Source organism: Takifugu rubripes, chromosome 14, assembly GCF_901000725.2.
Source record: "Takifugu rubripes chromosome 14, fTakRub1.2, whole genome shotgun sequence".
NCBI classification, from domain to species: domain Eukaryota; kingdom Metazoa; phylum Chordata; class Actinopteri; order Tetraodontiformes; family Tetraodontidae; genus Takifugu; species Takifugu rubripes.
Window position 1 is genome coordinate 1,043,777 of NC_042298.1, and position 12,214 is coordinate 1,055,990.

Sequence of the window (12,214 nt, forward strand, 5' to 3'; positions counted from 1 at the left end):
CTGTTGGCCACAACGATCTGGAAGTGGATGGAACAATCAGCCATAGTACTAGCCCCCTGGTGCAGAGTAAAAAGCTTTGATGCTGTCTCACTGATCCGGGCCAGGTGGTCAAACACACACCTGAGCTCCGTGGTGAAGGAAGGGTAGTGAGTAGATGCAGGGGTTTGATTTTCTATGATAGCAGTAACCCATTGCACTGCCCTTCCGGATAACAGATTGTTTTAAAAGCAATTCTAAGATCTAAGATGTATTTCTCAGGTAAGTTAAAGTTTGAAGGATTACCTTGGGTGAGGAGGCCAGCACCACTCGAGGTGAGATCCTGGAGACAGAACAGTGCAGAAACGGGGAAAACATACCAAAGAAACCCAAAACAAACAGCTAGAACCCTGAAAAATCCCTTCACAACAATAACAACTCTTTGCACTTATTAAAGGTCATCTGATCTCAGTCCAACTTTAGCAGCAGTAGACAAGTCGTTTGATTCAGCAGGATGAAATTTTGAGTTGAGAATGCCCAACTCAAACAGATGGAGCCCTTAAAACCTCCTCCACAGAAGCTGTAACGACCATATAATTGAATTAACTTACCTGCCTTGAATCATCAATATTGGTCCAATATAGAACAGGTTGCACCCACATTATCAGCCCGAGCTTTTTAAGCACTCTTAAGCCAAATAATAACTGCAGCCAATCCCTCTAACGGTGCATGAACCGCAAGCCTCGGGAAGCAAACCAATAAGATGCGAACCCACCCCTGCAGCCTTGGAGGTACCCCCCAAGACAACTGCTTCAACCATTTTTTGCACCACACTAACAAAGCCCCCCAATGGTTTCCAAAAGGAATCCACTCTAAAGCCTGACATGGACAGAACAGCAATAATTGACATTGACTTTCTTTCTTAAAGCAAAAAAAACCCCAAACACTATGGTGACAGAAAAAAGCCCTCAATAAAACTCACAGGTGTTGGCACCTGGGTGAGCAATGGAGGGCCACCATAAATAACCAAGGTGACCACATGGCTTTCTGCTTCTTGAAGACAAAATAAAGCACCAGAACCCTAAATGTCTCAGAATCCTTCAGGTCTGAAAACCTGATCCAACAGTCACCACTGGTTGACTGTGGCATGTGACCCTGAGGTAATCAGGTCATTTGTTCTCTCTATTACCTCTCAACTATGACCTTCTTCACTCTTTTCCGCACTAACATTAAACTTTCATATTAAGGTGGGGGCCACAAACTATCGTCCTGGGGGCCGCAGTTGGCCCGCGGGCCGTGAGCTTGAGACCACTGTTCTAAAGGCTAAACTTCTAAGCAACAGAGCCATCCAGGTAGCTGGCAGTGAGCTGCTATGAGCCACCTCAAATGATCCAGCAGTTTACAGTTGCCAGTGTGTACCACCAGGACCATACGGCATGGAATTGCAACTTTTCCCAGCTTGGCTCCCCCACCAGGATCCCCAGATGAAAGACCAATGATCAACTCCCTCCAGGACTGGTAAAACTACCTGGGCCTAGTTTAGGTAGGAAAAGCAAAGAAATTGAAACTCAGACTCAGGGTCTCTTACATGCTAGACTTACTATCCTTCCTCTAACCTTGCAAATCATGAAACGAACACTGCTTATCAAATTTCACATGTACACGTGAACTCAGCCAGCAAATGGTCTTCATTCCTGGCCTCAATACCTCAGCAGCCCTTTTTCTCTTTCTCTCTCTCTGACATACACACACACACACACACACACACACACACACACACACATGTACAAGTACACTATATGATTTTTCCTTTATTCATAAATGTAGGAGGCCCCCAGGAAGACCCAGGACACGTTGGAGAGAGGGAAGTCTGGGCCTCTCTGCTTAGGCTGCTGCCCCTGCGATCCGACCCCGGGTAAGCGGTAGAGGATGGTATAGTATGGTATGGTCATCTAAACATGCCTGCACAAAGGTAAATTCTGGCAACCTCTACACTGTCGAGATCTCCAAATTCTGGAACAGGTGTGTTTTTAGTGTGTAGGCTTAGCATATCAACAAAATAGTGATGCTAGACCAGGCATGGGCAAACTAAGGCCCGGGGGCCACACGCGGCCCGTTAAACGTTTTAATCCGGCCCGCCAAACTTGAAAAATTAAATGAATAAACCTTGTTAATGTCAAATTTTCACTGCAATTCTGGTGTTTTCCCACTAGAAAAAAGACAGTCAGGAGGAGAGTGATGGTGATATCCTGAAGGATAACAGAACTTTCAGTGCTTTAAAATAGAAATGGTTATTAATTTTTTTTTAAAAGGCACATTTTATTCATTTGATTTTAAGTGTTTTAAGAATCATTCCAAAGTCAGATATTTTGTTGTAATGCTTCTCTTCTTTTTCATTTGAAATTAAAGCACATGTTTTCTCCATATCCCAAGATGTGTATTTTTTCTCCAATGAGGTGAGGTTACCAAAGCACTCCATCCATCCATCTGCTCCTGGTCCGGCCCCTTTGTCAAATGTTAGAACCCATTGTGGCCCACGAATCAAAATGTTTGCCCACCCCTGTGCTAGACTATTCCAGGCTTTCAAAACAGTCTGTTTCACAGTGTACTGTATTTAAAAGGGAACCAGGGCAAAGCTGCCCTTTGTGATGTGTTCATACTTCCGTGTACCAGTCAGCAGTCCGGCTGCTGCATTCTGGACCAGCTGCCAATGTGAAAGGAAGATTTACTGACTGAGGTATAGACTGTAAGTCTGGTGGTAATTAAAGCACGTACTTTCCCAAAATCTGGTTCCATTCAGAATGGCTAATTTTTGCAACTGTTTTGAGCTGGAGAAAGCTACCATTTGCTCCAGAATTTAATTGCTCGTCAAATTTAGTTCAACGTCAAAGCTCCAAGACTTTTAACCCCTGTTTAAGTAAAAGGAGTCAAAGGCCCCAGCTCTTCCTTCAGACATTCAGTTTACTTAAGGGGAAATTGTATGTAATTGTGTTTAATATCCAAATTACACTTTTTAAAGATGAGTGCTATAAGGTGGATCCATCTATTCTAGTTTTTATTATTCTTGGGGGGGGCTCATAAACAGCCAAATACATTGTGTTGTGGAGATAAAGATTCGATTGAACAGATCAATAGGCCATATCAGCCTGCTGTTCTGTTAAATTACTGATAAGACTATTTTCTTTAGTTGCTTTTTTCTCAATTGCTGCACACTTGCAACATTTATCTGCCTGAAGCTCTGACATCTTTCTCTCTCTTTTCCTCATCCTCTGTTCATGTGCGGTAAAGTGCTAATAAACTCAGGAGAAAGAACACAAGTAAATGGTCCTAAACTCTGTCAAAACCACAAGTTATGCATGTATATTTAACCAAGTAAAACATTTTGAATGATCACTTAATTAATTGTCAATCAATATTTTGAAAATTGATGTAACCCTGGTGTTTTCCACACCCATTTCAAGTTAAAATGATATAACTTACAAACAAGGCCTTGTAATTACAGCTAGATAGCTAACCCAGCACTTTGCATTGAAATTTTGTGGTATACTAATGTAACTATTTAATTTATTTGTGTAAAATTGTCTAATACTGTTTGCATGATCATAAACAGGTGACAAGGTTTTTTTGGACTTGAACCAGATAAAGTGATTTGTAGATTATGAACAAATGTATTTCATGTATTGCCATTATACTAAGAGATTAACAGTAATTTGATTACAGCAACATCACATGTCCAGTAACAACAACTACCATCCTGAATCTGAATTTCACCCTGTTGATTTCCCTAGTGTGTAATGTAGGGGAATGTAAGAAAAAAAACTATTGAAATTTATGATTGAATTTCATTTATGATTAAATTTCAATATAAAATTTACTTTTTAGACCTATCTTCTGTATATGTGTCTTTTTCTCCTTCCTGTGAATATACTGTATATTAAAGATAATAAATTTGAACAGCTTGTTTTGTATTGTTAACTTATATTTATTACATATTATAACAATGGTTATTATTATTACTATTATTATTGTTATCATGAAAAGCTGCTCTTCCGCATGTAATAAATAGTAATATAATAAATGTAATAAATTGTAAAGTGATTAAAAAGTCATACAACTACATTTGCAAAAAAACATGAATAAATGGACAAAAAAAATTGAAACTAATGCAACTTGCCCATTTATGAATACCCTATAATTCACAACATATGAGACAGGAATATGACCACATTAAAGATGATCACATCAAATATTCTTAAAGCACGAGAGAACATGACTACTGAATGCAGTTGTAATAATTTTCAACTAAATAAAGATGTGACTAACTTTTTTCGTGCTAAAGGTGCCATGACAAAGAGATCAACTTCTGTCAATTCTAAATGTAGATAAGTTGACAGAGTGTGTGTGTGTGAGAGAGAGAGAGTGTGTGTGTGTGTGTGTGTGTGTGTGTGTGTGTGTGTGTGTGCATGCGCGCATGCACGCACTCGCGGGCATGTGGTAAAGTGTTTTATTAGCATTAGCACTAAGGTCAAATAAAGCAGATTTATTTGTACGGATTACTAACGCTCTGCTAGCAAGTCCATAAAACAGAAACCAATCACTCACACACATGCACATACACACAGCCTCACAATGACAATGAAGGACTATGCCTGAGACATATCAGTGACACTTTTAGCCACTCAGATAAGAACACAAGTTGTTTTTTATAGGGAATAAATGAGGCTGGTCCTGCTCAAGGTTTTGTCCTGTTAAAGGGGAATTTTTCCTTGCCACTGTTGCTTGTTGGGTGTAAAGATGATTTCATTTGATTTGGTTTATTAAAGCATTTTGGCCCTAAAACGCTACTGAAGCCTCCAAGTGAATTTAAGTTTTAGTGTTGCACTTCTCAGAGAGGCAACTCTCTGACATTCAGTACAGTAGAACACATTAATAGAATATAAAAGGAGGCGCTATTGTAGTGCAAATCAGAACAACTTTAAGAGTTGGATTCAGAAGCCAACACTGCTGAATGTAGAATATAATATAATGTATTATTTTCCAGTCTGCACAGCAGTTCAACCTGCTGCCTGCCTAAATGAGAAGTACATTTTCAGTAACATCAAAATTAAACTGAATTACCTGAATCTCCTGAGAGCCAATCCACCAAAAAATGAAATTACAACCAACTTTAGATTGGAGGACACTTATACAGTTCACACTGGTTGAATTTGTGAGATCTCACAAAACAAACTCAAGATTTCGCAAAACAAAGTTGAGGTATCACAAATGAAGTTGAGGTCAGGCAAATAAAATAAAAACAATCTTGCAAAACAAATTCAAGAGCTCCCAACAGTTTTATTACTCACTTTCTCCATTTCATTTCAGGACCATACTTGTTCTCCAGTTTGGACCACAATGCACAGTTTTGTTTTGTTTTGTTATGTTAAAAGCTTGTTAGCAAAGTTAGTATTTATCACTGGTGTGTTTCCATCATCTGTTTTTGTTTTTTTTAACATATTCTTACTTAAGTTAAAATAGAGTAGAGTGGAAAAATTAGTGTATTAAAAATATATATTTATTGTGTTTTTATGCTTCAAAATAGACATAAAAACAAGATCATAGGCAGATTGGCAGCCTCTATAAAAGTCCTGAAGAAGAGGCAGCAGCACCAAATCCATTCAACAAAAGAGCCAAGTCTTCATGTGTTACTTCTGTATGAACTGCACTGTCCACCATGCTTCAGTTCACTACTACTTTCTTCTGCCATCATCAATGATTTTCACACATCAGATGCTCTCACCCGGGCGACCCAGCTGGGGATCCAATGGGCCCTAGGTTGTGTACAGGTAGGGCTGTTCCACCCATAGTTCCCATCTTGTTATCCACAACCTCCTTCTGCTGCCTCAGTGACCTTGATTCCTTTTCTCTGAGTGCCGCTGTGATTCCTTGCTGGATGCCCTGCAGAGAGACTAGCCAGCAAACCCTCTGCATCCCACCTCAGCCACACTCACACCACATTTGTCGCCCATTGTTCTAGGACTCCTCCACTAGCTTAACATCCATTGCCTCTTCTCATTGGACTCCTTGATATGCTCCTTCCAGGGTACGGTGAATTGCACGAGAATGATCTGCTCACCCATGACTTTCAGACAACACTTGAGGACGTGTTACAGGGTGCCCCTCTTCAGGCACAGTTTGCAGGCTGGTGACTCACCAATCCCCAGCTGAACAGATTGGATGGGCTTGGTAGTACATCGTAAACAGCCTGGATCAGGAATCACATATGATTTGGCTCTGATTTCCACAGCTCCACCCATGAGATTTGCAGTCCACATGATCCCATCTTGCTCACTTCTACCACTCCAATCATCCTGCTGGCCTGCTTCTCTTACGACACCAGTGATCTCCTGTCTTTGCCAAGCACCTTAATGTAGGGAGCAATTTTGCCACTATCCAGGCCAGCCCTTCCATGAGTTACTGCTCCCACCAGTGCCCTGGGCCATAGATGTAACCCACCCACATTCACAGCTTCTGCTACCTTACGCCTTTGTCCTGTCCTCACTTTAGTCCTTGCCTAGGAGACCTGGGAGGTCCTCTGACTCTCTGTATTGCAACACCTCTCTTACCTTAAACTCCTCATTGAAGTTGCTAATGGGGAGCTTCCGCTTGATCAGATCAGGGGGGCGGCGAATATCTTTGGAAGGATGCTACACCGCTAAAGGCAAGCCTTGAACTTACCAAGTAGGGCTGAACTGTCCACTGTGGATAGCCAAGCTTCTAGTTCAAGGTTGGCTTAGCTCAAACAGCTTCTCCAGGCTCTTTAATGGTTTCCCATTTTTCACCGCAGGTCATCTCCTCCAGTCCATTCAGGATCCACCTGCTCCATGGGATATGTGATATTGTCTCCTTGAGATCATCCATGAAGGCCCTGATAGGCAGCTGTCACACACCACACTTGGTTAAGAGATTCTGCACTGGACCTCTGCAGACTTCACCAGCATGTTAATGGCAAGTGCGAATAAAATCACTGAAATGGTGCATCAAGTGATGATTCCTGTCTCAAGCCTTTACCTGTCAAATGTTACAGACTAGAACCTCCAGAATGGAAGCCATCTAAACTTGACTGGGATGTGCTGCCGGTGCAGGGCCTCCTCAACCAGCTTGTGGGGCATGGATCCATGGGTGTCTGTGAGGTCACCCACAGCACCACCAGGTTCCCCTTGTTCTCCTGGGATTTCTTGAACTGCTGTGTGACCACACCTTTGTTATCCAGTACCAACAAGATCACTCATTTCTGGACCGAGTTGTCAATGTACATGTTACCCGTGAGAGAGTTCCAAACGGATCAAGATAAGCTTGGTCTGGCCTTCTTGATAACTTCCTGGATCTCCTTCCGACTGGGCTTCATCCTTTGAAGTCCAGAGTTGGTGCAGGTGGATCAATCAGATGATGGCAGTGGTCTACATTTTGCTTTCACAGCAGGTGTCTCTGAGGTGGCGGTCGATCTCACCTTCAGCACAGGTGAGCCGGCTACTCCGCTCTTTCTGGTTTCTAAGCAGTTGCTCTGAGAACCAGAAAGAGATTTGCTCTGAAGTTTGCCTGCTTCCTGGCCCTCTCTTTCCTCCTCGTTCTTTACCACTCCACTCTGCTTGTGGAAGATGTTGTGGACCTACTTGTCGAGGATGTTGGCAAAGTCAAGGCAAGGTCAAAAGACAAAATGTCTTAATTTGTCTCCCTTGAGACAAATTTGAAACAGACAAATGTGGAACGTGTTGCGTGTTGCACAGACAATGCATTCAAAAATCTTAATATCTTCAGAAATAATGAAAAAACTACACAATCAATCAATCAATCAATCTTTATTTATATAGCGTCTTATACAATCAAAATTGTTTCAAGGCGCTTTCCAGAATCACAGGGCCTAACCCCAGACAAGCAACAGTGGCAAGGAAAAACTCCCCTTTAACAGGAAGAAACCTTGAGCAGGACCAGGCTCATGTAGGGGGACCCTCCTGCTGATGGCCGGCTGGGTAAAGAGAGAGGAGAAGGGGGAGGACAGGTAGAGGATAGGATAGGTAGGAGAGGAGAGGAGAGGGGTAGAGGAGAGGAGAAGTAGAGTGAAGGGGAGGTAGAGGAGAGGAGGAGGAGGAGGAGGAGGAGGGGAAAGAGGAGAGGAGAGGGAGAGGAAAAGGAGAAGGAGGGGGAGAGGAGAGGAGAGGAGAGGAGAGGAGAGGAGAGGAGAGGAGAGGAGAGGAGAGGAGAGGAGAGGGAGAGGAGAGGCACAGAGCACAGAAACACACACAAAAAATATGATATACAATCACTTCAGCGGGGCCGGAGGTCATTATGCAGCTCCGAGGGCGGCGATACCTGTAAATAAATAGGGGGGGGGGAGCAGAAAAACTACACAAGAATCAGCATAACTAGTTTGCTTGATGAGAAGAGGAAAGGAGAGGAGAGGAAACCATGACCCAGTGGGGTGACAGAGGCCTGTCAAGTGATCATGTTTCCGGACCCCGGCAGCCTTGGCCTATAACAGCATAACTAAGATGTGACCTAATGATTAGACGACCCCCTAAGTATGATAATTTGTCTGTCTATGATAGTCACTGGAACTACTGAATTAGTGACAATAAGCTTTTTCAAAGAGGTAGGTTTTGAGTCTGATCTTAAAAGTAGCGATGGAGTCAGCCTCCAGTACCTGGACAGGGAGCTGGTTCCATAGCAGGCGGGCCTGGTAGCTAAATGCTCGGCCCCCCATTCTACTCCTGGAAACTCTGGGAACCACAAGTAGACCAGCATTCTGAGAGCGGAGCGGTCTATTGGGTTGATAAGGTATCACTAGCTCCTCCAGGTAGGATGGAGCTAGGCCTCTGAGGACCTTGTAGGTCAAAAGAAGGGTTTTTAAAATTATTCTAAATTTAACGGGCAGCCAATGAATAAATAAAATAAAATTCATACAAAATAAAATTCATACAAAATCTAAGGATCAAAAAAATGAAAAGCATTCTAGCATCTTAGTACATGACCTCTATCTCATCTGACTATCCTCAGCAATCCGCTCATTGATGAGGTTAACTGACAGTGGCGTGAACAAGTGTTTGTATCTGATATGTTTAAAAACAGCCCTATATCTTCTTCTACAATTGAGTAAAACATATTCAGAGTTGTGTCTACGACCATATTGTCTGCCATAATAGAATTCAAACATCCTACACTTTCACCCAGGTGACCCAGCAAGGATTGATCGGACCCCAACTTGTTTCTCCTGTGGTTTTCAAGAATACCTCAAAGATCTGAATTAAAGTTTGGCAATGAATTAGTGGCATGCAGGCACACAAATTCAGTTACATGTAATTTCAAGAATGATACATTGAATTATTGCAAACCCATTAAGGACAACATTGTTTGAGGTACAGCTGCACCCCTACAACAAAACCCTTTTTGATGTAACATGAATTCATTTGCTTGCTTTGATTTAAAAATGACTTTTCCAATCTATTATGACATTGAAATATACAGTATAATCGCAATTTCAGAAATGGCTATGATTTATTTGTATACTGTTTTTAAATTCTTACAGGACTGATTTTTGCGATTTTTTCTCTTAAACCAAGTAAGAATTACAGAAGCAAAAGTGTAGATTTAAGTATATTATGAAAAATAAGTAAACGGGAAGGAGGGTAGGAAGAGAGTAGAGTTTAATGATTCCAGATGAGCTGAGTGGTCTTCCTGACAACTGAAATGAACAGAAATCAATAGTGAGAGCGTCTGTCTGCAGCAGATAAGACACACACACACACAATGCTGACTATTAAAGACGACAGCTTGAGATATTACACTATTAGTTATGCTATTTTTAATCAGCTATCATATTTAATTAATTCTTCAGGTCAGATGCTATCTGAGAGAGAGTGCGCGTATGGGTGTGTGTGTGTGTGTGTGTGTGTGTGTGGAGGATGGGGCTATTACACATCAAAAGGGAAAAGGGGAAAAAAAAAGCTTATTTAAAATATAGCTCTAGTGTGGAGAACTTTTTTGTTATAATGTGTTGTTTGGGAATTTTATTTAATAAAAGATGATAGTAAGATGAAAAAGAATAGATTATAACGATTTTAAGCAGTAATAAAAACATTTTTTTTTGTGTATTTTAAAAAGTGCATTTGATAAATAAGACCCACTCCTGGTTTATGTGGTTCTTTGTGTATGTGTGCGTGTATGTGTGCACATTTGAGCGCTTGTGAGTGCCTGCATGTGTGTGTGTTTGCGTAGTATTTGTTCTGTAAAGAAATTGTGTTTAAACGAACACAAACACAATAGAGAGAAGAGTGTAGAGAAGGTGGAGGTGTATTGAAGGCTTCAACGTCATCACCTCACTCTAACTGGCCACCAGTTAGAGATCAGACAGCTCAAGCTGCTAATTATAGTAATTATGATTCATTACTGGCTGGAATTAATTCAATAAAGAGGAGGCTGAACAGAGCTCATTAACCTTCATTACAATAACTATAGATGCACACACACATCCACACATGCACATTTACACACATATTGTATTTACTATCTGTAAGGGGAGCCTGGTTTTGTGCGCACGCATTTTTTTCTATCATCGTAATACAAATTATTATCATAAAAATAAATGCAAACAATTTGCAAATTCCACATTTTACTGCATTTTAATTGTAGCACCACTCAGAAGCCTGTAGAAACCAAGATTACCCCAAATCCGTACCCCTAATCTGAACCCTTAAAGATTTTATTCTATAGATTCTACCTTCAGCTTCAGTCTGGACATCAAGTAGAAAATTATTTAGATTTAGAAACACACAAACATACACACACATACACAGACACACACACACATGCACTCACACAGTGTTTCTAAAGTGTTTGATCACATACATTGTTTCATTTTTAATATCTCTTTGTTTCTATCACAGCTTTGGTTGTATTCATTGTAACGTTTTTGCTGATCATTTCTGTTCTACTCATCTTCGCTTTAACATTGTGTTTGCTCTGCTTTATAGTTTTCTCCCAACATTAAAATGCTAATATTTCCCAAGGTGAATAAGCTAATGTGATGTTTATGAACATTAATATATTGACTGTTTTAAAATACTGCAATGAATCCTGCATGAGCAGAAGCAGGAAGTACATCAAAAGGCTTCCGTTAATGGCTGCGGTTCTCTGATTGGTTGACCATGTTTCATTGTTTCAGCCATTATTTTGCTCAACTTCTAATTTCTTCTTCCTAAGGATCATTGAGCAAGCCAATTACATGGAGCTGACCTTGTGTATTAGGGCCAAGGAGGAGGACAGAAAAGATGTCCCATCACTTCTTTTTCTTTCACAACAATATAAAAATGTGGCATCCAAGCTCCCATCATGATTTTGTTCTCCTCTGTGGCTCAAAATGAGAGTCAATGGAATATTAAGTCCCTAGCATTTGAATAAACACGTTGTGTGTTAAATCAAAATCCAATTCTCTGGTCTATTATTTTCTGGCATAGTAATGACTGCCAAGGATTAGGAATCAATATTTCACTGAAGTGGGGACATTACGGGCTTTATTCAGACTGTAATTGAGTTTTGAGCAGAGGCCCTGCCCTGAAATCTGCATTAAAGATAAGTGGTCCATGCATGCACAAGTAAAGCTATAGCACCGGGCAATATGTCAGCTACACGTCAATTATAGTGTATGACAATTAACCTTGTAAGCTGGGCACCCTGTAAAGGGGCAAGGTGGATCACATTTATACTAAATTTTAAACAACACTACTTAAATTTGGTAAATTATTGTATTTAAGTCCATATCTCCATTTTAAGTCATTTAGAATGCCTAAATCACGACCTGTGCTGTGGTGCAGGAGCACTCTTGGCTTAAGAAAATTCAACTGGACTTCTTGTAGTTTTTCAAAGACTGCTCACCTCTTATTAACTGGTGGGAATCCCAGAGTTATATGTGCTGCGCTGGTTTACAGAATGCTGTCATGCAGAAGCCATCTGCATTATCCCAAAGAGATGGGTCCTGGAAGCAACCAGATGGGTCCTGGAAGCAACAGAATAACTGCATGAAACATTTCCCCACCAAAGTGACATCTTTGTGTCTGAAGGTGCAGTTGTGTGAATCAAGTGGTAAAAAGTGTTGAGGCTATGTACAATATAACCAAACCACCTTTGGTTCCACAGTGACCCCTGGAAGGAAAGGGGGAAAGAAGTGTTTTACTTATTCCTGCAACAGCATTGCAATAAGATGGTT